Genomic DNA, 24795 nt, shown 5'->3' with positions numbered 1-24795 from the left:
CTACACACACATCCACTCATTCACCAACAGTCCTATACAGTCTCTCATACATGAACTCACTCATCATATGTACTCATACACCTATACATACTGTTACACACCACCACTCATCCATAAAGTTACTCACACACATAGTCACACATGCAAAGTATCAACAATCAATTTACTTGCATATGCAGTTATACACACACCACCACACTTATATCTACAGAAACTTATAGAAACACATACCTATTTATACAGGAACTCTTCCATTCCCTTACTCTCACATATACTCACTTATATACACCAATACACACATATACTAGTTTAAAACATATGTAATTACTCATAAAGACACTATTGAGACAGTCATTCACTCACCAACACACCCATTTACACACTCATCCACCCATAAAGTCCTGCACACATGCTGTCTTCAAAACATACAAACAGTGAGTCACTCATTCATGCATCTATACCCCCACCAACCCATACAAACACTCATAATGATACTCAAAATACCAAATAATAATCCATATAGACACTCATATACCCACTTACCAACCCATGCAGCAACTTATACGCAAAGTGAGAGACTGATACAGAAATGTACATATTTAAAAATTACTCACTAACCTATGTATTCACTAAGATACACTTAATCTGTCAGTTATACAATCAATTTTACACAAGCAAAGTCGTCCATTTAGACACCTATATACCCATTTATTCTTCCATCGACCTTGAGATAAGCATATATAAAACATATTTAATTTTCAGAAAAACACACATTTACTGGATGATGTCATCAATGATGTCATCAGTGATGTCATTTGAGATGTCATGAGTGATGTCACTGACCATGTCAAGAGTGGTATTGTATGTGACGTCATCAGTAGTGCATTGTGGGCGCGCGAGTTATAGTTAGCTAATGGTAAATTTCATTTGTTTTGTACGAGTGAAATGTCCAACTAACTACAACAACCCTGAAATCTATGTTTTTTTATTGGCTATATGTATCTATAGCTATGTATATATATTCACTGAAAAAAAACATAGTTTTCAGAGACATTATAGTTAGAAATTACCATTTAAAAAAGCTTTGAAATTCACTGAAAAAACCATAGGTTTCAGAGACGTTATAGTTAGAAATTAGCATTTGAAAAACCTCAGAAATTCACAGAAAAAAACATAGGTTTCAGGGGTGTTATAATTAGCTGGCCATTTCACTCGTACAAAACCATAGAAATTGCTCCGTTATAGCTAGTTCTGCTAACTATAACTCGCGCGCCCGCAATGCACTGCTGATGATGTCACATATTGCATCATTCATGACATGGTCAGTGACATCACTGATGACATCACTGATGACATCTCAAATAACATCACTGATGACATCATCCATGTGACAATCTGATACACCTCATCATACACTAGTATAACCTTTCATCACTCACTGTAAAATACAGAGTACCATATTTGAAAACATTGACACAGCAATACCAGTTACTACATACCCGTGGCCGAGGTCTGCGAGCTGTGAAGGCTCCTGATATCAACGCTGGCTACCGCGACACAGGCAGACAGTGCCCAGCCCAAGGCACAGCACCGTGGAGTGCTCTGCATACTATTAACACAGTAGTGCAATAGTTACCAAAAGTGGAACGGTGTCTTGATCCCACAATGGACAATGTTAGAACTGCATCTGAGAGTGCAGATGAAGGTACTCCTTTCGACCAGCTGTACCCAACTCTAGATGCCAACAGTGGAACGGTGTCTTGATCCCACAATGGATGATGTTAGAACTACATCTGAGAGTGGAGATGAAGGTACTCCCTTCGACCAGGTACAAGCAACTCTCGGTCCCAACAGTGGAACGGTGTCTTGATCCCAGAATGGACGATGTCCAATATTACCTGCTGCTGGGTCTTCACAGAACTCCCTCCGTTGAGGTACATCAGACTCTGTGCTTCTGTAGCTAAGTGCTGCACATGATCATTAGGCTTGGCTGATTGCAGTCAGTGGAGTACACTGCGGTACAGCAGGTCCAAACAGTGGAACGGGGTCTTGATCCCAGAATGGATGATGTTAGAACTGCATCTGAGAGTGCAGATGAAGGTACTCCCTGTGACCAGGTGCAAGCAACTCTAGGTCCCAACAGTGGAACGGTGTCTTGATCCCAGAATGTCCGATATTACTTGCTGCTTGGTTTTGACAGAACTCCCTCCGTTGAGGTGCATCAGACTCTGTGCTTCCGTAACTAACTGCTGCACATGATTATTGGGCTTTGCTGACTACAGTCAGCGGAGTACACAGCGGTACAGCAGGTCCGAACAGTGGAATGGGGTCTTGATTCTGTGATTGAGGATGTCAGAATTTAAAGTTTGTGATGATTTGTGTGTACTTTCTCCGATCAGGTGCATCCAACTGCGTGCTTCCGAATCCAATGGCACGTGGCTGTGAGGCATTAATGACCACTTCCTCTGGCCTACACTGTGTTCAGCAGGGCTTACAATTCAGATCGAGTGGTGATTGTTTAATTACAGAATCCAGTAGGCAACTAACTACAACGTCTGTTGAAATCTATACAATAACCTTTTAGTATACTCGCTTGAAGAAGTTTTTTAAGATGACTTATAGGTCTAGTACAATGACCAAATTATTCTTGGTAGTGGTAAAGAACACTGAATAACAGTGCACACAGTGGACAGCAGAGATCACAATTCGAATTGTTTTGATTTATTTATTGCAGAGTTTTGTGTAATTTATTTTGTTGCATTTGTGAAGTGGAAGTGAGAAAAAGTATTCATGGAAGACTGTGCTCACTACTGCCTTCAATTTACACTGCAGACAGCAGTGTTCAGAATTCAGATTGAGTCGCTATTGTAGATGATGCAGTCCTGTAGGCAAAAGACAGTGCTCCAGTGCGCTTTGTCTGCACCACGCATACACATAATCACAGGGTCCGCACACGGTTTATGTTGCTTCGGTAACGGCAAACAGGAGAGCTCAAGTCAACGCCACTTGGTTGTGGGCCCTTGCTGACCACTCTCTGGCCTACACTGCAGACAGCAGTGTTTACAATTCTGATTGAGTCGCTATTGCAGATGTTGTAGTGTTGTAGGCAACAGACATTGCTCCTAGTACGGCCCGCCCGCAGCACGCTTCACTGCTGGCTGTGCACATGCTGAATGCTTTTGATGTGGCTATCTAAGTGCACTAGACCTGATGGACCCTTTATGATACAACCTTTTTGTGTATTATTTCATATCTACTGCCTGTATCTCAGTATACCACAAGTTATTGTTCTTTTACAATAGAATCTTTTCTGTATTATTTCACATGTAGTGTCCCTACCTGCAGCACAAACTATTGACCCTTTTAATATTGAATCTCTGTGTGTGATCCAATGATTACTGTTGTAGTTGATGCTAGCAGCAACCATTCCCTGAGGGCTGGTTTACACTCACCCCACACGCATTCAGCACAGACATCACTGGATATGTGACCCTGGTAATAAAAAGGAGTCGAGCGCACATGCCCGTACCCACTTCCACTATCTATCTGTGTCCGTGTTTTCATCATGTATGCATGATACTGCCCCTGGGCCATACCACATTATATTGTGCTGTGGACAATGTATGCAAATATGTTACCTCTGGCAGTGGGGAAAAGTTATGTTATGTAGCTTTTAGATGCATGGCTATCACAGGTGGAAGGCTACTTTCCAGAGCATAAATATTGATGAAGATGATGGTTGCATGTTGTGTGTAGTGTCAAATATGTGTACATACCAAAAAGTTTTCACAAAAGCTCTGTAAGAAGAAGAGGAGTCTCTCATCAAACGCTGTAGAGAGAATGGCTAAAATGGGTGGGGTCCTCCAACTGTTACAATGGGAAATGTTATGAACCAATCAAATGCTTTTCTTTAAGGTCACATGGCAATCGCACACAGAGCACGTAAGGAGGCTGCACCAATGCGCTTTTGAGAAAATATTACCATAATATAAATTTATTTCAGTTGATGTAACACAGGGCCTGGCAGCGTGCACTTGTCGCATACGCAACACACAGCAGGCTTGACCCCATACCTACATGACGTAAGGCACGGCTTGGTACTGCGTACCCGTCGCATACCAAATTAGCAGCTGGCACGACCACATACATATATGATGTTACGTGGGATGATGTACCACAATCCCATCAGATACGAAATGTGCATCCTTTACGAGCTTATCGATATGGCGGAGAGGATTCGCGTGCTGATGGAGCTTGGTACACTACCGGTACAGGACTTCAGTTTTCTAAAAAAAACAAAAAGAGATATACATACTTTATTCTGAAGATATAAAACATTACATATTTATTAAATAAAAAAAGGATAATAGAGTTCCAAAATATTACAAAAAAAAAAATATAGCGCCCGATTCACAGAACAAATTTAAGACAAAATCCTAAACTTAGTACTATTTTGGTATTCACAGAATGCACTTACTACTTCTGGTATTCATAGAATGAACTTACTACTTTTGCGATTCACAGAATAAACTTATTACTTTTGCTGTTCACAGAATGGATTTAAGACTACTAACTTTACGTCCGCACTCGGGCCGGAAATTCCGGCCCAGAGGCAGAGCTTCCGGCCCGAAGGCGGAGCTTCCGGCCCGGAGGCGGGGCTTCTGGGCCGGAGGCGGAGCTTCCGGCCTGGAGGTTGGGATTCCGGCCAGTGGCGGAGATTTAAAATCTCCACCTCTGGGCCGGAAGCTCTGCCTCTGGCCCGGAAGCCCCGCCTCCGGGCCGGAAGCCCCGCCTCCGGGCTTATGTTTTCATTATATGAGTCAGACATTGACAGTAAATTGCAATTGTGATATATGTAGATTGTGTGCAGTTCCTTTACCACTTGCACTGTAGTGAATGAGTTTTGGTAAACTTATAGGGATAGTGGTGCTTGTCTAGAATCACACTGTGAGTTAGTGTGTATTTGTGATCACTGTGAGAGAAGCATTTGGTAACATCATGTATTTGCTGACAGAGAACTGTTTTAAAATCTGTCATGTTATGAAGTTTTAGTAGGATTAGAATCCAGTCTTTGCTTATGCGTTGATTAAATGAGTCATGCTTTGATACTGATGTGGTGTACTTAAGTATGTAGATTGTGTGCAGTACCATTAACTCTTTCAGAGTAGTGAATGAGTTTTGGTAAACTCCTAGGATAGTGTTGCTTGTCTAAAATCACACTGTGAGTCTGTGTGCATTTGGGTAAGGATTGTGAGAGAAGCATTTGGTAACATCGTGTATTTACTGACAGATAACTGTTTTAAAACCTGTCATGTTGTGAAGTTTTGGTAGCATTAGAAGCCAGTCTTTGCTTATGCATTGATTAAATTAGTCAGGCATTGACACTAAAGTGTAGTCGTGAAATATGTAGATGGTATGCAGTTCCTTTACCACTTCTACTGTAGTGAACGAGTTTTGGTAAACTCCTAGGGATAGTGTTGTTTGTCTAGAATCACACTGTGAGTCTGTGTGCATTTGGGAAGCACTGTGAGAGAAGTGTTTGGTAAGATCGTGTATTTGCTGACAGATAAGTGTTGTAAAACATGTCATGTTGTCAAGTTTTAGTTGTATTATAAGACAGTTATGGCTTATGCTTTCATTATATGAGTCAGGCATTGACAGTAAATTGCAGTTGTGAAATATGTAGATTGTGTGCAGTTCCCTTACCACTTGCATTGTAGTGAATGAGTTTTGGTAAACTCATAGGGATAAGGGTGCTTGTCTAGAATCACACTGTGAGTCTGTGTGCATTTGGGAACCACTGTGAGAGAATCATTTGGTAACATCATGTATTTGTTGACAGATAACTGTTTTAAAATCTGTCATGTTGTGAAGTTTTAGTAGCATTAGAATCCAGTATTTGCTTATATGTTGATTAAATGAGCCATGCCTTGACACTGATGTGCTGTACTTAAATATGTAGATTGTGTGCAGTCCCCTTACCCCTTCCACAGTGGTGAATGAGTTTTGGTAAAGTCCTAGGATAGAGTTGATTGTCTAAAATCACACTGTGAGTCTGTGTGCATTTGGGTAAGGATTGTGAGAGAAGCATTAGATAACATCGTTTATTTACTGACAGATAACTGTTTTAAAACCTCTCATGTTGTCAAGTTTTAGTAGCATTAGAAGCCGGTCTTTGCTTATGCGTTGATTAAATTAGTCAGGCATTGACATTAAAGTGTAGTCGTGAAATATGTAGATTGTGTGCAGTTCCTTTACCACTTCCACTGTAGTGAATGAGTTTTGGTAAACTCCTAGGGATAGTGTTGTTTGTCTAGAATCACACTGTGAGTCTGTGTGCATTTGGGAACCAATGTGAGAGAAGTGTTTGGTAACATTGTGTATTTGCTGACAGATAAGTGTTGTAAAACATGTCATGTTGTCAAGTTTTAGTAGTATTAGAAGACAGTTATGGCTTATGTTTTCATTATATGAATCAGACATTGACAGTAAATTGCAATTGTGATATATGTAGATTGTGTGCAGTTCCTTTACCACTTGCACTGTAATGAATGCGTTTTGGTAATCTTATAGGGATAGTGGTGCTTGTCTAGAATCACACTGTGAGTTAGTGTGTATTTGGGATCACTGTGAGAGAAGCATTTGGTAACATCATGTATTTGCTGACAGATAACTGTATTAAAACCTGTCATGTTGTGAAGTTTTAGTAGGATTAGAATCCAGTTTTTGCTTATGCGTTGATTAAATGAATCATGCTTTGATACTGATGTGGTGTACTTAAATATGTAGATTGTGTGCAGTACCATTAACTCTTTCAGAGTAGTGAAGGAGTTTTGGTAAACTCCTAGGATAGTGTTGCTTGTGTAAAATCACACTGTGAGTCTGTGTGCATTTGGGTAAGGATTGTGAGAGAAGCATTTGGTAACATCGTGTATTTGCTGACATATACCTGTTTTAAAACCGGTCATGTTGTAAAGTTTTAGTAGCATTATAAGCCAGTCTTTGCTTATGCTTTGATTATATGAGTCAGGCTTTGACATAAAAGTGCAGTCCTGAAATATGAAGATTGTGTGCAGTTCGTTTACCACTTCCACAGTAGTGAATGATTTTTGGTAAACTTCTAGGTATAGTGGTTGTTGTGTAGACTCACACTGTGAGTCTGTGTGCATTTGAGAACCACTGTGAGAGAGGCATTTGGTAACATCGTGTATTTGCTGACAGATAACTAATTTAAAACCTCTCATGTTGACAAGTTTTAGTAGCATTAGAAGCTAGTCTTTGCTGATGCATTGATAAAATGAGTCAGGGTTTGACACTAAGGTGCAGTACCATGTACTATTCTGTTCACTGTGGCAGAACTGAAAATGTTAAAGTTTTACCTAAGCACTGTCCTAGAAGTAGTCTGATTATTTAGTCAGTTTCTAAGTACTAAATAGACTGCTTCAAATGTCTATGCAGTGTGCATGTAGTGTTCTAACATACAATACACTTGTCTTTTACACCTTCAATTCCCTAGTCAGTATCCATACACTTCCAGGAAATATCCTGTCACTTCCTTTGCAGTCCTCTAGAGACCCATTCAACAGCATGTACTAATCCATTCACTGTGCCAAAAGCCAAACACTTATAAATTCCCCAAGACACCATCTTTCCAGTATTCTAATGATTCAGTCACTGCCTAAGTAATTCATGCACAGAGCAAGGTCTTTGCATATCGACTTCTTCAAACCCCTATCCACTATGCATGCAGTCCTGTAAGCACCTACATACAGTCTTTCACTCTTTCAATTCCCCGGTCAGTATCCGTTCACTTCCAGCAAACACCCTGTCACTCCATTTGCACTCCTCTAGTGACCCATTCAGCATAATGTACTAATCCATTCACTGCGCAAAACCCTAATAAATTCACCCAGGCACTCTCCTTGCAGTAATCTAATCATTCAGTCAGTACCCAAGTACTCATCCAGTGACCCAGGCCTTAGTATATGGACTGCTTCAAACCCTTATCCACTATGCATGTAGTCCTCTAACCACCTACACAATTGTCTTTCTCACCTTCAATTCCCTAGTCAGTATCCATACACTTTCAGGAAATACCCTGTTACTCCCTTTGCAGTCCTCTAGTGACCCATTTAGCACCATGTACTAATCCATTCACTGTGCTAAAACCCAAACAATTATAAATTCACCAAGATACTATCTTTGCAGTACTCTAATCATTCAGTCAGTGCCTAAGTATTCATACACTGAGCCAGGCCTTAGCACATGGACTGCTTCAAACCCCTATGCACTATCCATGCAGTCTTCTAACCACCTAGATAATTGTCTTTCACACTTTCAATTTCCTAGTCAGTATCCATACAGTCCAGCACTTGTGACTGCCTTTGCACTCCTCTAGTGACTCGTTCAGTACCAAGTACTAATCCATTCTCTATGCGAAAAGCCTAGCACTAATAAATTCACCTAGGCAATCTCCTTGCTGTCCTCTAATCATTCAGTCAGTACCCAAGTAGTCATGCTGTGAGCCAGGCCTTAGCATATGGACTGCTTTAAATGCCTATGCAGTATTGATGCAGTCCTCTGATCACCTACACAGTTGTGTTTCACACCTACAATTCCCTAGTTAGTTTTGATACTCTTCTAGCAAACACCCTGTCACTCACTCAGTGTGTCTCCTTATAGTACTGTAATCATTTAGTCAGTTAGCATGTAGTCTTTTAGTGAGGTAGGCTTTAGGGCATGAACTGCTTCAAAGTAGTATGCACTATGCATGTAGTGTTTTAACGATCGTCACACTTGTGGTTCAGGGCTATAGTTTCTTAGTCAGTTTTTATATAAAATGTGTTTGTACAGTAATGGAATAGTATAAATTTGAAAGTTATTAATATACATTTATTTGTAATTCTTTTTTACAGATACAGAACAGGAGTGTTTCTCATCTGTTTGCACTCTTGTCGTGCAAGATTGTTTGAATGAAGGGTCCTTAGGTGTTTAATCATACTTGCTGTGCCGCATGAGTATTTTTTGTTAGGATCCCCTCGTAACAGAACTCTTTGGCAAATCTTGCGAATGAAGAAGGTGGCATTGGTCTTTGTTTGCCCCTTGGAAAAAGTAAAACATTTCTTCACCACTGAAGAAAAACATTGTGGGCGTGGTGCCTTCGGCAAAAAAAATTCTTCAGATTCGGTAAATATTTTAAAGCGGCAATATTTACAGTTTTTGTAAGTTAAACTTATAAAATTTTGTTAGCTGTATACATTTTATATATCTGTGATATTTTTCTTGTGGTATTTTGTTAAGAATACCATGTTGTTGTTTTTTTAACAATCTTTCTGATTTTCCAGGTCTGTCGTCGACATCCGAGGTTCCCACAGGAGTGTTCCGCCTTGTTGTTTTGTATTATTGTTGTTACATTTTGTATATCAGTTTATTGTTTATATTTATGTTAATAAAGAAATAATGTTTGAAAATAGTTTATCGTTTATATATGTATTATTATAAAAAATAAAGTTTGTAAAAAAAATGAATAATGTTTTTGGTTGTTCTCTTAACTGCTGTGTGACTCTTTATTGTTCTTATTACTGTTATTTGATGGGGTCCACCATGGTGTTAAATTTTGGGGCACTTATCGCTGGAATACTAGTGATATCTGCAGTTTGCACCAACTTCTGAATAGTGTGTTAGATTTATCTCAACTTTACTTCCGTGAAAGTGTTGATAATGAAATAGAGAGTAGCCGTTCCCGTGCAAAAAGGTATGAGATGCACCTTTGCGATTTATTCTAAATACTAAAATCCTGTATTGTATTGCACTGAGGTATTGGCTGCACTTACAGTGTACACACAAAATCTTTTAAGATATCTCATTGTATTTATATTGATTGGGAATAGTGCGTCAGGTGCTGGATCTTGACGAGATACACTGCTTAGTTCGTATATTGTTCTGCACACGAAAAAAATCACATCACAACTTTCACACCAATTGCAATGCGAAACAAATTCCGGCGATAAGACACGTTAGCACCAGGGATTTTACACCTGCTTTCTGCTGGTGTTAAGCGGGACAACTACCTGCACCATGAAAGGGAACACAGCCAAGAGCCACACCAGAACACCCACAGGTGCCATAGAGTCAATGAGCATGATACAGGGATACCCATGAGGGCCAGAAGACTCATCGCAACAACTCCAGGACCGCCAATGCCCCCCAAACCCATATCTTAGTAAGTGTGTCCCTGTGGTCATTGTCTTAGCATGATAGGCACGAGCCCTGCAATATCATAGTGTGCTGTCGCCTCAGTGTTGGCGGTGAGCCTGGATGTGTAGCTATGTACGCATCCTCCTGCATGCACAACTGGCGTGTGCTGGTCTGGGGTTCACAGGTCAGTGCAGGGGTGTGCCTATCCGGCAAGGGGAACGGGGTGTCTCAGACATGTCCGTGTACAGGAAGTGCGGTAAGTGTGTCTCTGTGTTCTGGTGTGGCCTGTTGCAAGAGCCGCAGCAGTCGATGTTGTAAAGTGGCATGCACCACCTCCAAACGGCACTGTGATGTTGTAGTTGGAATGTAGCAGGACATGCGCAAATAGGCATTACAATGGCGTGCTGTACGAGTGCACGAGATACAACAGTTCACCGTACAAAAGTGTGGGGGCTCGTGGAAGGGAGGAGCAGCCATTTGGCTACATGACACACAGTGAACTCGACCATGTGCCACATGCTGGGCATCTCATCCATGATGACCACGGTTGCAGACATCCCACAACATCAACGACTGGCCTTTGTACACATCTTGTATGAATGCAGCGTGGTTTTCACTTCTATGCTCGTTCAGTGGTGTGGTGTTGGCGGGTTGTGTGACTTGTGCTCCTTGTTGGTGTGTTTCATTTTGGCCATTGTTAGTCTATATGTGTGTTGTACTTAATTGGGCATGTGTGCCATTCTGCCATCTCCCTCCCCTCCCCCCACTCCCTGCTTCTTCCTCCTCCTAGTGCTGTTGTGTCTATAATTTTGTTGCTGCACACATAAATACATGTAAAGAATAAATTAGAATAGTTCCTTGATTCTTTTAGGTTTCAAAACTTCTCTATTGGTTTCTTTTTAATTTTCCATATGAACCGTTTTTTTAATATTCAACAACACATAGAAGTCAGAAGTGCAACGTATTCTATCAATACACTTTGAGTAAAGGATAGTGACAGTTAGGGAAGGTGAGGGAAGGAGAATGACGGAGAAGGTTAAAAAATTAACATAGATGGAAAATGAGTGATGGAGAGAGGAGGAGAGGGGCAGATTTATAACAAACGAATGCAGCATGGTGCAGCAAGTAATTTTGCTGCGCCGTGCTGCGTTAGTTTCGAAGCACAGAGATGTGACATATTTACAAGAATATGTCGCATCTCTATGCTTCCCCTGCGCTGCCGCACAAACTGCAGGCATGCGCCGGTGCAGGCTCCCTTGCACCATGGTGCAAGGATGCCTGCGTGGTGGGGAGATTGTTCTTGTGCAGGAAGGGACACCTTCCTGCACAAAAACAATCACAAGAGGATTTTTCCTCTTTCAATGCGTGCTGTAGAATGCAGCACGCACTGAAAGAGGAAAAAATGAGGAGAAATGAAAACATTTCTCCTCGTTGTGCCTCGCTACGCCACCTCTAGGGTGGCATAGCATTCACACGCATCGCCAGAGTTACGATTTCTCGTAAATCTGGAGATGTGTCTAGTTCTATGGGTGTTACGTGGGAACACCCACAACAACACCTATGGAACGCCCCTTCAACGCACAGTGTTGCGTGTGAAGTGACTGTATTTACGAGGAGAGGAAAAGTCACGCAGGGTGGCTTTTCCTCTCCTTGTAAACATGGAGGAGCCCCCTGCGCCACCAGTACGTCATGGAAAGTGACGTAGTGGTGGCGCAGGGGGCTTGTAAATCTGCCCCAGAGATGTTAAGGAAATTAAGGGTAAGACAGACAAAGGTAGAGAGACAGAAACAGAGACAGAGAGCAAGGAACTGACAATGAGTAAGGCAGTTAGAATGACTGAGACATATGGAGACAGGGAGAGAAACATGGTTTAAAAAAATAGTGATGGAGGCAGTAAACCTAGGGGAGTAGTAGAGAAGGAGTGAGGGAGTTACGAAAGAGCAGTAAAGCAAGAAGAGAGAGGGAAGGGGAATGAGAAAAGCAGAGTGAGGGACGGAGATAGGAAAAGGGAGTAATAGATGAAGCGGATGAAGTACAGCAGGGTAAAGGGATTGAAAGTAAGAGAAGTGGAGTGATGGTGAGATAACAGGTATGAGGATTAGAAAATGGGGTAAGGGAAAGTGAGAGATGGGGAGTGAGGGGATGGAGGGATTTAGGAAACTGGAGTGAGAGAAAGGGAGTCAGGATTTCAATGAGCAAAGCAGAGTGAGGGAGAGTGAAGGAAAGAATGGGAAAAGGTGAAGGGGTGTGAGATACAGACAGGAGGAAGTGAAGTAGGAGAATAGGAGTGACTATGAGTAAAGGATAGTGACAGTTAGGGAAGGTGAGGGAAGGAGAATGACGGAGAAGGTTAAAAAAGTGCAGTAAAGGAAGAAGAGAGAGGGAAGGGGAATGAGAAAAGCAGAGTGAGGAGAAGTGAAGAAAAGGGAGCATGAAAGTGAAGGGGTGAGAAATACAGATATTTCAAACTCACCTGACCAACAAAATAACTTAATTAGAAATAAATGGGTTTTTTTATTGCAAGAAAAATGGATTCAATTTCCTAAATTTTCTTTCTAGATCTGAAAAAAAAGAAAAAAGTAGTAATATTTAACAATACATTTTAGAAAACAGTACACATATTTTCATATTTAACAAAGTAATTTTTTGCCCTTTTTTTGCTGTTTTCAGAATATATTGAATTTTACTGAAAATAGTGATATCAATTGTATTCATCACTTAACAACAGGCAAAAAAATAAACAATCTGCAAGATTGTTTAAAAAAGCCCTGAATGTATCCTCAGTAAAACATACCTTGATAGAAATGTTAAGTTTAATTACGGTATATTACCGACATGGATCGGACTTAGTTACATAATCACACACTACATCATGGCCGCTATTTTAGGCCGACACAGTAATGGATTTAGTGTCAATCTGACGTTTTTTTGACGTTGCACCGGATGTAAATACATACACTTCCGGGTTACGCTACTCCGTGATACACTGTGGACCGGGAGTCATGTCGATATGATGATACCAAACTTTGTGGTAAGTTTTGATATAGTCACGCGACCTCTAACATAATTAGTACGGATCTTCAGACTGTAATATTGATTAGAATATATGCTCTTATAGTAACGTTGACTTATATTGCCTTTCTTTAGAACGCCTTATCGGTTCTGGCTGTCTATGGATAGATGCACATAGAAATTTTACTTGATATGGCCGTTACTCATCACACTTACACGTGAGTTATGTTTAGTTTTCCTTTTTGACGGGTTGTTTATTACGAGCAAAGATTAAGTATAATAATCCTCATTATGGATTGTAGATAAGGAAGTCATATTATGTAGTGAATAAACTGCTTGCACACTCAAATCAGTTATGGTGCGTAGATCTATTTAATATCCGGTTTTCCACACTGCTTATTGCCATTATGAATGATGGGATTCCAATCCCACTAATAATTGTATATGTTAGTTACTGTAGTTGGATTACATCACCCCAGCATTATCGTGCTCACGATGTATTGTGACATATACATATATTATTTCAGAACGACAGAGTGCAGAATTACCTATCATAAGGTAGATATATTAAATTAGTATTGTTACTTGGTTCTGGGACCTCGTGTTTCACTTTCAATAACTGTCAGTACACACGTTTCAGGTTACTTACATGCTATCTTCTTTCGTCCTTTTGGGACATATTTTTACTGATGTCACTCTGTGTTAGCAACGTGGGTGTCTAGTACTTAGGTATACTTGTGGAAACTTCCATGATGGTTATAAATTATGTCACCTAATTGATGTGCTCCTCACTTTGGGCTCCACCATTTTTTTCACACCTTTTGGGTGAATATGGAGATTATGTTACAGACAAACAAATTATGTATATTTGTTCATTTTCCAGCCCTGAGAAGTCGCGGGTACTCTCAGGCGATGAAACACGTGTTGGCTGGAGCAAGAATCAATAAATGAAACAATCAATAAATGAAGATTTGAGTTCATATCCCGACAAACCAATTTATATGATTATCAATACATTGTTCTATATATGATGGGTGTGCTCAGGTTTTTGTTGCATTGTCTGTGATCCCTAGGGATTATGAGTTAGAAGGGTGGATGACCCCTCTTCCTTTGAGAACCCACAATTTTTTATAAAGAGTACATTGGAAGTGGGGAGCGCCAATACCGACCAGGGATCTATCATCCGTTATTCTTTGAGCCATTGTGTAACATATATATTAAAAATATCTTCTAAGAACAATAACTATTTGCAATAAATAACGTCTGTAAATCTTGTTGCTTAAGCACATACACCAAAATAATATCTGTCAAAGAAGTCCACAATAGAAACATTTACCTTTCCATGAGGCCAAATGGTAATTTTTAAATCCTTTTTAAGTGAAATATCCAATTTTATTCCTATAAAATTGAAATAATGGTTTCTTCAGATGCTGCAATTTGTATCTAAAATTTTGATTTTAGAAAAATTAAGTAACAATTTGGTAATCCTGCAGGCAAACATTGCTTGAAAATCAATTGAGAATCATTACACAGTGTCCAACCTTTTTCACATTTTAGATAAACTGTGTAATGACCAGAAGTTATAGAAGGTCAGTCATGGAAAATTATTGCAACTGCAACAAAAGTCTTTCCTGATATTGATAATTGATTTCCAACAAACTTCTTTATTAAAGTGTCCAATTTTGTTCCATCAGCTCTACAACGTTGTATCATTAAAATTATATACTGTCCATATTTCTTTAAAAATAACGTTGATAACATTTCTGATTTACATTGAGAACATTCCATGTTGTGATTTGCATCTTTAACCCATTTACTAAAAGTCACTGATTTACTCTCTGGTAATGTTAAATGTATGAACCTTTCAGAATCAACATTCGAGCTGCATGTGTTCATACAGTTTTCACAACAATGTTCCCATTTATAAGAGAGACCAAACATATTTTCTATTTCTACCCCTTCATCTTCCAGTACCATAAGCATATACATTAAGAATTCCTGTGCATCTTGCTGGACATTTTGTGTAAACTGTGTACATCCAGAACATACATCTAAAAGATTTCTAACATCAGAACCACTTTCTATTTTAGTTTTATCATTACTCAGCTTCTCATAAAGGAAACTCAGCAGAGAACAAAATCTTTTTTCATGATTTAGTATTATCTGCTCTTGCAAACTTTCAAGATAAAATATAACATTCAGCACTACATTAGCGTAGCTGTTGACACCAGAGCTATTTTCAAAATGACAACCAACAACCTCTTCAACATTGTCCTTTTTCATTTTGCATGGAGTCACATCACTCTCTTTTTGTTTTCTCTTCTGTACATCCTCATTACAGATATTCTCAATTCTCCTTTTCCGACAAACAACACGTTTTTCAAACACAGGATACTGACCTAAATGAGGAGCATAGCTTCTTCTTAATCTATTATACTCCTTTACACAATTTGCATCAGCACTAACTTTTGAGTCATCAAAGTCTATCATGAATAAACCAGATATTTGTTCACTCGTGACAAAGCAACATATGCCATACCTTCTTTAAACACTCTAGATCCAATGTTTACAAAAGCACTATCTACAGTTAATCCTTGAGATTTGTGAATATTTACAGCATATGCTATAGAAAACGGAAACTGCTTCCTATGTACATATAAGTCTTTCACAAGCAAAAAACGAACCGAACAACGACTAATGTCTTTAACCTCTTCAATCTGATCAAATTTTATTTTTAAAAATTCAATTCCATCTTTTTTCTGGTAATTACCAAAACCCACAACTTTACCGATAGCTCCATTCACCAAACCATTTTCTACATTCAAATTACGTCTTAAAATTACTCGACAGTTCATACATACATAAAGATTCTTTTCTAAACCAGCTGTTTTCTATATGTTTTTCTCTAGAGAATCCAATTTAGTTTTCAATTTGCCTGTCAATATAATAGTTATTCCTTCATGCTGTATTTTATCCACAGCTTCCATTTTTATAATCTCTTCATTTTCCAATTTCAAAAGTTCTTCATTGAATATAGAGCATGCATGTAGTGTTGGCATTAAGCAGATTACAGTATTTTTTTCTGCAATTTTCTTGTATATTTTCTCTGGAACTATTTGTTCTGTTGGAAACAAATTCCATAGCAGTCGACTCTGTAAAGCTTTTCTGCCATGGTCTGTGAGTAGTCCAATTCTGATATCTTTGAGAATACTTGCATAATCATCATCATTTGCTTGCCGCATATTGGTAATGAGTTCTTTGTACTCAAAGTATGACCAAATATTCACATTACCTATAATTCCTAATGACTTTTTCGTGTCTTCATGTGTAAGAGTATTAAATACTGGTTGTCCTTTAACTGGAGTGAGCTGCAGTAGATCCCCAAAAACTATAACATGTTTTCCTCCAAATAACACGTCATAGTCTGTCTTTAGAATTTGCTGCATTCTTAAATGCACAAATGCAAGCATTAAGTTTGATACCATGCTTACCTCATAAATAATGAGAACCTTCATTTTCTTCAACACTCTTGAAACTTCAAAACATGCTTCTCCTGTTAGCTTGTGGTATTCTATTTTGTTCTCATGCTCTACTGGTAACATTAGCAAACGATGCAAGGTAATTCCTTTTATGTTATATGCTGCTAACCCAGTTGGAGCAGTAACAACACAAGACAAAGTTGAATACGTTTTTTTCTGTAGGTAGCTTCTAATTACTTTAATTAAGAAACTTTTTCCAGTTCCAGCGTGTCCACTCACATACATTCTGATTGGTTCAAATGATGTGCATGAGCACTCTTTATTTTCATGTAGTAATCCATGATCAATTTGTTTTGTGACTTCACATAAATTTGTTGTTGTTTATCATTCAGTTGTTGTTCCAAATTTGGTACGTTTATTAAATCTTCCTGAGCTTGATTCATAGCTGTTTCCAATTCAGTCATGGCTATTGCTGCTTCATTTTCTACGATTGGTTGTCCTAGAGGATCTTGACTGAGCGTACCAGAACTTTGACTGTCTTGAGAACTGTCTCTAGCTACTTCAGCTGCAATTGTAGCTTCTTGTTCAATTTCTTCATTTAACATTTGTACATAATTTGTGAAAGTACTGCATTCTATGCTATCTTTACATGCTTTAAAGGAATCGTCATAGCTCTGAAAATCTCCAAGTAATTCATCCTCTGAACGCCATTGTTTAAACAGCTGTAAAGTGATAAGTAGTAAAATTCCTTTTTGTCAGTAGGGTCGCAACTCAGCTACCTGTGATTAATCAAACTTCCTTTTGTTTGTTTCACCAAACATCCTTCCTCACCAATGACTTTATATTTTCCATTGTTGATGTCTTCTGTGGCATTCCGTTTAAAAATGTAGTTCTGCAGCACTTCATAGAGACACATGTTCTCAAGATGATGACTTCTGTTTGGGTAATATGTGTCCAACATGTTTGTTTTCAAAATGTCTGAACTTTCTGGTTCGTTCTCTGCTAAACATTCAATTTCTCGAATAGATTTCAGTACCCGATTTCGCATTCCTGCAAGGCCTAAACTCACCCAAATTATTCTTCTGGATTTGGAGTACAGACTTGCAGATGATAACCTATCTGAGCCAATTTCTCGATGTGATAACATCTTTAAACTGAAACTGTATAGCTTTTTACTGACAGTCTTCTCGTGAGAAATCTCTTCCCACATTTCTTTCAATTCCGTTTTCTCAGCTTTAGTGATGTAGGATGTGACATACCGAGCAACAGCAATAGAATTGTCAGCTACATACTGAATATCCATGTTAGCATTCCACATGGATAAAGTGACTGGGTTGTAGTCATTTATATATTTTGACTCTTCTTTTCTTCTTAGGTTGTAGGTATTTTTCAGAGATTTTCTTGTAATGGTATGTCGCACAGCTGACATAAAACTGTTTACTCTTCCTTTTGAAAGAACAGGTCGTGGAAATCCAAATCGACATTTTGTGTAGAATTTATCTTTACTCTTGTACTTTCGTCGACAATATTTTCCACACCGATAACTTTGGAAACGTAAAACTTGCTCTTTTAAGTTTTTTTCTTCTGTGCTTTTCGGTATAGCAAATGTTGCATATTCTTCAATGAAAGATAAAACTGCATCATCAGAATCTGTTCCAAATTTTGGGGCATCCTTGATCCACAACAGCATATGAATATGAGGAGCACCTCTTGCTTGGTACTCTTTTCTCCAAAAGAAATCCACAACTTCCCCAAGAGGTGGATTTTTTTTATTGCAGATGAAGGACATCATAGCCTCAAATCTATGATTGAAATATCTGCAAACATTAACCGGATCCAATGAGCACAATTCTCCTGCTGTCTTGTATTGGATGTTTTCAATATTTGAATTTGCCTCTAGAAGTAAATCCAGTAAATCATCCCAAGCGTACTCAGCACAGCTTAGGGTAAGGAACCATGTAGGAGTTCCTAAATTCCGTAACATACATTTCAATTCTCCATGGCGTCGGTACCAATATTCATTAGTCCCACGCAGACAAGCCATCAGATTAATCAATTGAGATTCCAAATGATCATCTCGCTGTTGCACTTTGTTCATAAAATCCTTTGCAGACACATTATGTAGATGTACTCCAGTTTTTAAAATGTGATTTACTGCATAAGATAGTGCAGACAAGTCACTTTCAAATAAAAGATGGAACAAAGAAGGAATACTTTGACGAAATCTTGGATCTTCTGCATATAATCTTGTAGTCCGATACTCAGAAGCAGGAATCTGTACTGGACGTTCATCATATCGTCCACCTTTTCCTGTAGGAAACAGCTGGGGAAAACAACGAGCTTCCAAGCTCTCCTGCCATACACTCACAGGAGTTTCTTTTGCTTTTTTCATCTGAAACAGATCAATAGTGTTTCCCATAACTTCTTTAGAATGAAGAGGATGTATGCTGAAATGTTCATAAATTTCTTCTTCTTTTGACTTCTCCACTTTTTCAATTTGCCCAGTTGGTATTCCTGTGTCTGCTAGTAAAACTTCTTCATCTTCATCCATATGAATTGATTCATGCCATTTATTATTTCTTTTCAAACTTAAATTTGCTCATTGTACTTTTCGTACATCTACTAGCTCCTGCCAAATGTTCTTATTCTTTGTAGGTACACCATTAACCAGAAAACTAATGGTTCAGTTTCCAAACTATCTGCATCAATTGTTTCAATATTTTTTTTTCAAATCTAATGGCAAATAGACAATTCTTCCTGTTAAACCTCTTTGTAAATCTGAAGGAGGTAATTTACCTGTTTTGGGCTCCATACGAACTATAGTCTGAAACGGATGAACACATTGAATGAGTATAGACTCATACGTATTTAAATCACAAAGTTCTGGAGGAATATCAACCAATTCTAAATTATTATGCACAGCTCTAGCTGGCATTTTATTTTCTTCTAACTTGTTATAACAGTATTTACAAATACGCTGATCTTCACCCAAATCAAAACAATTTTCCAGAAATAAATATGTAGCAAAATCCTTCCACTCATAATTATTTTCTTTTTCACTTTTTTTTATAGAGATCAACATTCCTTGTTTGAGTTTTATAATGGCTTCTCTGGCAACAAATACAAGTAATATTTGATCTTTCATTAGAGATGAGAGTACATTTTGTCATTTGATCTTCAAAATTTTTACTAACAGTGAGTTCAACATTCTCTTCCACATTTTCCTCAATAACTGTGTCAATTCCTGCACTTTCTTGTTCTGGACCAAAGTAACAAAACTGAATATCATCAGTAACCTTCTCGACATCTGTGACAGATCCACGGAACAGAGCACTATTCAACTCATTTAACTTTAGTGCTGGACTTTTAGCAAAATACAATTTTCTCACAAACTTTCTTATTTCAGTATGATGTACTGCCAGCATCCTAAAATGGTGAAAAACACTTTGACAAACTTTCCTAGAAAGACAAGCCAGAGAATGTCCTTGCAAACCAGTATTCTTTCTCACTCTGCATGGATCTAGTCTTTGAAGCACCTTAATCTTCTGTTTAACACTTTTTTTACTATATTCTCTTAGAAAGTCACGTAATTTATCAATAGATTTTTGTCGTACAGTACAAATACTACTACAATTCCAAGTGTACACTGGGGCTGTAGGACGTTTCCCCATAACCTCATCAGCTAACACTTCTTCCTCATTTCTTGAAACCATTTTCTCCTTTTCCATTACACAACCATCTTTAACTTCATAAGCTCGACCACTGGTGTCCACTGCATGCAGCAAACTATTACTTTGAATATAACTCTCTTCATTAAAAAATGGTTCAGTACTTGAACTATGCTTCCATTCTCCTAATAACACTTTACAAAAGTTATTTTCTTTCACTACTCTTTTCCTTTTGCTTTTTGAATTCATTAAATTGACTAATTTATCTAATGTACGAATCCTGTTCAAAATTAAAATGAATAGTTTTCTTTTTAAATCCAAATCCTTTGCAACAATTGATTCAATATGTTTCTTTTTCTTATAAAATGTTGCTTTCTTCCTAAATCTTTTCACATCCTTTAGCAAATTGAACATCACTCTTCTCTGAAATATTTTTCTACAAATGTTTTGAAATTCTGTTTTTCTGTTTAAGTCATTCTTTCTTGCTTCTGATTGTACATTAGCATTTAGTATTTTCTTTCTATTGTCTTGTTGTTTTCTACTTAAAACACTATTTGCAGTGGATATATTTTTTACATTTTTTCTATGTTTGAGGATATTTTTTTAAAAATCCTTAGTCTGCTTATCAGAAGACTTTTTCTTTTTTCCAACATGAGGTTCTTCAACTAATTTTTGTTGTCCAGTTGACTTCAAATATAGATGTTTTTGCTGTTCTTTTCTCTTTCTTGATTTTATAGGCATGTTTAATTTTTTTCAATATTGTTCAGCAATACCTAAAAGAAACTAAAAAAATACCTTTATGTAATTTAAATATATTACTATATTTTTTTTGAGCTTTTCAAATCCTATCATATGAACTGCCCCTTTCCTACGAGTGCAAGTCTTACACAATAAGAGCAACACAAATGAAATCTCTGACAACAATTCCTGTGTGCAGACAGACTCATGGTGTGAAAACGATATTTGATTGGCAATTTCAAAGCACATTTACTACTGTGGTAGAGCAAGTGATAATTACTGTAACAGCCTGACACATTTTCCTTATAGTTTAGAGAGGCAGAAAAGAGCACATGTCCTAACAGCTACTTGAGACCATGAGCATGTGGAACCTGGGTGAGTGATTAGACTAGAGCAAAGAAAATGAGCCTTGGTGACGTTGAATGTTTTAGCGCTACACACTGCTATCTGAAATACCACACAGTGCTGAATAGTAAGCATGGGAGTGCAGGAGAGTCAGCTGCCTGTGTGCTAAGAGTGTGTTTCTGGAGACTGTGTATTGTCAGGTGCAAGAGAGATCTGCATGGACGCTTGCACAACTGCATGAAGACTGCAGAGATGTATGTAAGAGTACATGTGTGGTAAGGGTTAATTGGAGTTTTGAACATGTAGGAACTACCTCACCCATTGCAGGAGTGGAATGAAAATCTACCATGTTGATTTCAAATGTGTTAGCATTTGCCTCTCATTTGTGAGATAGTGATTTGTGCTGAATGCTAACCATCACAGTTCAAGAAAACAAGCTGCCCCTTTCCTACGAGTGCAAGTCTTACAGAACAAGAGCTACACAAATTAAAACTCTGACAACAATTCCTGTGTGCAGACAGACTCATGGTGTGATTCTAGGCAGAAAACGATATTTGATTGGCAATTTCAAAGCACATTTACTACTGTGGTAGAGCAAGTGATAATTACTGTAACAGCCTGGCACATTTTCCTTATAGTTTAGAGAGGCAGAAAAGAGCACATGTCCTAACAGCTACTTGAGACCATGAGCATGTGGAACCTGGGTGAGTGATTAGACTAGAGCAAAGAAAATGAGCCGTGGTGACGTTGAATGTTTTAGCGTTACACACTGCTATCTGAAACACCACACAGTGCTGAATAGTAAGCATGGGAGTGCAGGAGAAGCAGCTGCCTGTGTGCTGAGAGTGTGTTTCTGGAGAGTGTGTATTGTCAGGTGCAAGAGAGATCTGCATGGACGCTTGCACAACTGCATGAAGACTGCAGAGATGTATGTAAGAGTACATGTGTGGTAAGGGTAAATTGGAGTTCTGAACATGTAGGAAATACCTCACCCATTGCAGGAGTGGAAGGAAAATCTACCCTGTTGTTTTCAAATGTGTTAGCATTTGCCTCTCATTTGTGAGATAGTGATTTGTGCTGAATGCTAACCCATCACAGTTCAAGAAACAAGCTGCCACTTTCCTACGAGTGCAAGTCTTACAGAACAAGAGCAACACAAATTAAATCTCTGACAACAATTCCTGTGTGCAGACAGACTCATGGTGTGATTCTAGGCAGAAAACGATATTTGATTGGCAATTTCAAAGCACATTTACTACTGTGGTACAGTAAGTGGTATTTACTGTAACAGCCTGACACATTTTCCTTATAGTTTAGAGAGGCAGAAAAGATCACATGTCCTAACAGCTACTTGAGACCATGAGCATGTGGAACCTGGGTGAGTGATTAGACTAGAGCAAAGGAAATGAGCCTTGGTGACGTTGAATGTGTTAGTGTTACACATTGCTATCTGAAATACCACACAGTGCTGAATAGTAAGCATGGGAGTGCAGGAGAAGCAGCTGCCTGTGTGCTAAGAGTGTATTTCTGGAGACTGTGTATTGTCAGGTGCAAGAGAGATCTGCATGGACACTTGCACAACTGCATGAAGACTGCAGAGATGCATGTAAGAGTACATGTGTGGTAACGGTTAATTGGAGTTTTGAACATATAGGAACTACCTCACCCATTGCAGGAGTGGAAGGAAAATCTACCCTGTTGTTTTCAAATGTGTTAGCATTTGCCTCTCATTTGTGAGATAGTGATTTGGGCTGAATGCTAACCATCACAGTTCAAGAAAACAAGCTGCCCCTTTTCCTGCGAGTGCTAGTCTTCCAGAATAACAGCAACACAAATTAAATCTCTGACAACAATTCCTGTGTGCAGACAGACTCATGGTGTGATTCTAGGCAGAAAACGATATTTGATTGGCAATTTCAAAACACATTTACTACTGTGGTAGAGCAAGTGATAAATACTGTAACAGCCTGACACATTTTCCTTATAGTTTAGAGAGGCCGAAAAGAGCATATGTCCTAACAGGTACTTGAGACCATGGGCATGTGGAACCTGGGTGAGTGATTAGACTAGAGCAAAGGAAATGAGCCTTGGTGACGTTGAATGTGTTAGCGTTACACACTGCTATCTGAAATACCACACAGTGATGGATAGTAAGCATGGGAGTGCAGGAGAATCAGCTGCCTGTGTGCTAAGAGTGTGTTTCTGGAGACTGTGTATTGTCAGGTGCAAGAGAGATCTGCATGGACGCTTGCACAACTGCATGAAGACTGCAGAGATATATGTAAGAGTACATGTGTGGTAAGGGTTAATTGGAGTTTTGAACATGTAGAAAAAACCTCACCTATTGCAGGAGAGGAACGAAAATCTACCCTATTGTTTTCAAATGTGTTAGCATTTGCCTCTCATTTGTGAGATAGTGATTTGTGCTGAATGCTAACCATCACAGTTCAAGAAAACAAGCTGCCCCTTTTCCTGCGAGTGCAAGTCTTGCAGAACAACAGCAACATGAACTAAATCTCTGACAACAATTCCTGTGTGCAGACAGACTTATGGTGTGAACCTAGACAGAAAACAATATTTGATTGGCAATTTCAAAACACATTTACTACTGTGGAAGAGCAAGTGATAATTACTGTAACAGCCTGACACATTTTCCTTATAGTTTAGAGAGGCATAAAAGAGCACATGTCCTAACAGGTACTTGAGACCATGAGCATGTGAAACCTGGGTGAGTGATTAGACTAGAGCAAAGGAAATGAGCCTTGGTACGTTGAATGTGTTAGCGTTACACACTGCTATCTGAAACACCACACAGTGCTGAATAGTATGCATGGGAGTGTAGGAGAAGCAGCTGCCTGTGTGCTAAGAGTGTGTTTCTTGAGACTGTGTATTGTCAGGTGCAAGAGAGATCTGCATGGACGCTTGCACAACTGCATGAAGACTGCAGAGATGTATGTAAGAGTACATGTGTGGTAAGGGTTAATTTGAGTTTTGAACATGTAGGAACTACCTCACCCATTGCAGGAGTGGAACGAAAATCTACCATGTTGTTTTCAAATGTGTTTGCATTTGCCTCTCATTTGTGAGATAGTGATTTGTACTGAATGCTAACCATCACAGTTCAAGAAAACAAGCTGCCCCTTTCCTACGAGTGCAAGTCTTACAGAACAAGAGCAACACAAATTAAATCTCTGACAACAATTCCTGCGTGCAGACAGACTCATGGTGTGATTCTAGGCAGAAAACGACATTTGATTGGCAATTTCAAAACACATTTACTACTGTGGTAGAGCAAGTGATAATTACTGTAACAGCCTGACACATTTTCCTTATAGTTTAGAGAGGCCGAAAAGAGC

The sequence above is a fragment of the Triturus cristatus genome, chromosome 5_2, assembly GCF_964204655.1.
Source record: "Triturus cristatus chromosome 5_2, aTriCri1.1, whole genome shotgun sequence".
Classification (NCBI taxonomy): domain Eukaryota; kingdom Metazoa; phylum Chordata; class Amphibia; order Caudata; family Salamandridae; genus Triturus; species Triturus cristatus.
The sequence above is the reverse complement of the archived record's forward strand: the minus strand, read 5'-3'. Positions refer to the sequence as shown.